Raw genomic sequence first — 3,833 nt, 5'->3', positions numbered from 1 at the left:
AGTGGAATATCTTAGATGGCCGCTCATAGGCTTTTAAGACCCCAGACAGTACTCACCAAGGTAGAATGTAGAGCCTTGTCTTTATAAGCTGTGTCATGCCAATTGAAGTTGCATTCTTTATTACGGATTAATTGATGATCTTAATTATTGTAACAAATATCTTTGGACTAATCAAATGTTATATGAATCATTTCTCTAACATTTATAATCCATCTACTGTTTCCCTAACAACGCATAAAAATTATGTATCTTAAAAAAAAATCAAGCTTGTAAAGAATACCAGTTTCATATCTTGAGTTAGTCTTTTAGAAATGCTAAATTGTTCCTCCAAATGTGGCCTTGCTCTACACATGCTCAACCAGAATATCATAGAAGCAGAGTGTCTGAGCTATGGCTTGGTGATTGAAGGTGTCTGTCTGATATAATCAGTACAGAAACGAAGACCCATGAAGTAATCCTATGCAGAAGAAAGCACTCCTACAGTTGTAATGAAGGAATATCTATGGAGATTCACGATCAGAAGGGGAAAGTGTACGGGCACCTTAAACTGAGGTGCCTAGCATGACCAAGTGACTGGCACAGGTCTGAATAAAAACTCCTCTTTTGCCCTAAATTCCTGTTTCTGCTGTCAGAATATATGCACCCCGCCCCCTCTGAATGAACAACTATGTAGCCATGGTTACTTAAGACTGTGATAAAAGTGTTCTGCTCTTCAGAAAGAATATTTGTAACTGATGTATGACAAAGTTATAGTTTATTGTTAAGCAAATGGTAAGAATGTTCCCGAAAAGGAATGACGAATGTTCCTTGAACAGATGTTTATATGAGATTGTTCTCAAAAATTGCTTATGCAGCTTGCTCCCAGAAAGTCTGTGATGGAAAATAGATTAACTGATGTTGTGAAAGGTTTACTTGTGATTCATATGTTACCAAATGTTTGCCCAGATTCGGCTGTAACAAATCCACAATAAAACCCTATCATTTCTCTCCTTAAAGAGTTGTTGTTATTGTTACACTTTGACAATACAGAAAGGCAGCAGATAATGTCTAAAGTCGACCTTATAGGGTTGCGATGAGTCTAAACTGACTCGAGGGTGAACGACATCAACACCAACGGCTAATGACAATTGGCATCTTTCATGTGTTTGTTGGCTGCTTGGATATCTTCTTCCATGAAGTGTCTGCTCGTGTCTTCTGTACATTTTTTGATTGGGTTATTCATCTTTTTGTTGTTAAGATGTAGAAGTTTTATATGTATGTTAGATATCAAATGCTTATAAGTAGGCATGGATTAACCAGTAAGCAAGGTATGCACAGGCTTATTGGTTTACTTACTAAACTATAGCGCACAATTTTACCTGTTTTTCACCACGTCAAAGATGGGTAATCCATCCCTGCTTATAGGATACATGTTGTTGTTGGTAGGTGCCGTCGAGTCAGTTCCAACTCACAGCAACCCCACGTACAACAGAATAAAACACTGCCCGGTCCTGTGCCATCCTCACAATCATTGTTATGCTTGAGCCCATTGTTGCAGCCACTGTGTCAATCCAACTTGTTGAGGGTCTTCTTCTTTTTCACTGACCCTCTACTCTACCAAGCATTATGTCCTTCTCCTGGGACTGGTCCCTCATGATAATACGTCCAAAGTACGTGAGAAGAAGTCTCACCATCCTTGCTTCTAAAGAGCATTCTGGCTGTACTTCTTCCAAGACAGATTTGTTCATTCTTCTGGTAGTCCATGGTATATTCAATATTCTTTGCCAACACCAGAGTTCAAAGTCATGAATTCTTCTTTGGTCTTCCTTATTCATTGTCCAGCTTTTACATGCCTATGAGGCCATTGAAAACACCATGGCTTGGGTCAGGTGCACCTTAGTCTTCAAGGTGACATTTTTGCTTTTTAACACTTTAAAGATTTTTTTTTTGCAGCAGATTTGCCTAATGCAATGTGTCATTTCCTTTCTTGACTGCCGCTTCCATGGGTGTTGATTATGGATCCAAGTAAATGAAATCCTTTCAACTTCAATCTTTTCTCCGTTTATCATGTTGTTGCTTATTGGTCCAGTTGTGAGGATTTTTGTTTTCTATACGTTGAGGTGTAATCCATACTGAAGGCTGTGGTCTTTGGTCTTCATCAGTAAATGCTTCAAGTCCTCTTCACTTTCAGCAAGCAAGGTTGTGTCATCTGCATAATGCAGGTTGTTAATGAGTCTTCCTGCAATCCTGATGCCCCGTACTTCTTCATATAGTCCAGCCTCTTGGATTATTTGCTCAGCATACAGATTGAATAGATATGGTGAAAGGATACAACCTTGACGCACACCTTTCTTGACTTTAAACCACACAGTATCCCCTTGTTCTGTTTGAACAACTGCCGCTTGGTTTAAGTACAGTTTCCTCATGAGCACAAGGAAAGTGTTCTAGAATTCTCATTCTTTGCAATGTTATCCATAATTTGTTATAATCCACACTGTCGAATACCTTTGCATAGTCAATAAAACACAGGTAAACATCTTTTTGGTATTCTCTGCTTTAAGCCAGCATCCATCTGACATCAGCAATGATATCCCTTGTTCCACTTCCTCTTCTGAATTTGGCTTGAATTTCTGGCGGTTTCCTGTTGATGTATTGCTGCAAGTGCTTTTGAACGATCTTCAATAAAATTTTACTTGTGTGTGATATTAATGATATTGTTTGACAATTTCTGCGTTCTGTTGGATCATTTTTCTTTGGAATGGGTACAAACATGAATGTCTTCCTGTCAGTTGGCCAGGTAGTTGTCTTCCAAATTTCTTCGCATAGAGGAGTGAGCACTGCCAGTGCTGCATCTGTTTGTTGAAACATCTCAGTTGGTATTCTATCAATTCCTGGAGCCTGGTTTTTCACCAATGCCTTCAGTGCTGCTTGTACGTCTTCCTTCAGTACCATTGGTTCTTGATCACATGCTACCTCCTGAAATGGTTGAATGTTGACCAGTTCTTTTTGGCACAGTGACTCCATGGATTCCTTCCATCTTCTTTTGATGTTTCTTGTGTAGTTTAGTATTTTCGTAGAATCCTTCAATATTGCAACTTGAGGCTTGAATTTTTTCTTCAGCTTGGGAAATGCAGAGTGTGTTCTTCCTTTTTGGTTTTCTAACTCCAGGTCTTTGCACATGTCATTGTAATACTTTACGGTGTCTTCTCCAGCTGCCCTTTGACATTTTTGGTTCAGCTCTTTTACTTCGTAGTTTCTTCTTTTTGCTTTAGCTACTCTACATTCAACAGCAAGTTTCAGAGGCTCTTCTGACATCCATTTTGGTCTTTTCTTTCTTTTCAGCCTTTTTATTAACCCCTTGCTTTCTTCATGTATGATGTCCTTGATGTCATTCCACAACTCATCTGGTGTTCTGTCATTAGTGTTTAATGCGTCAAATCTATTCTTGAGGTGGTCTCTAAATTCAGACGGGATATACTCAAGACTGTACTTTGGCTCTTGTGGACTTGTTCTAATTTTCTTTGACTTCAGCTTCAACTTGCCTAGGAGCAATTGGTGATCTGTTCCCCAGTCGACCCCTGGCCTTGTTCTGACTGATACTGAGCTTTTCCATTGTCTCTGTCCACAGATGTAGTCGATTTGATTCATGCGTATTTCATCTGGCGAGGTCCATGTGTATAGTCACCATTTATCTTGTGGAAAAAAAGGTATTTGCAGTGAAAAAGTAGTTTTGGTCTTCCAAAATTCTATCATGCGATCTCTAGCGTCGTTTCTTTCACCACAGCCATGTTTCCAACTACCCATCCTTCTTCTTTGTTTCCAACTTTGGCATTCCAATCAGCAGTAATTATCAG

This window comes from Trichechus manatus, unplaced genomic scaffold (assembly GCF_000243295.1).
Source record: "Trichechus manatus latirostris isolate Lorelei unplaced genomic scaffold, TriManLat1.0 scaffold00045, whole genome shotgun sequence".
Classification (NCBI taxonomy): Eukaryota; Metazoa; Chordata; class Mammalia; order Sirenia; family Trichechidae; genus Trichechus; species Trichechus manatus.
This window is presented reverse-complemented; position numbering follows the sequence as displayed.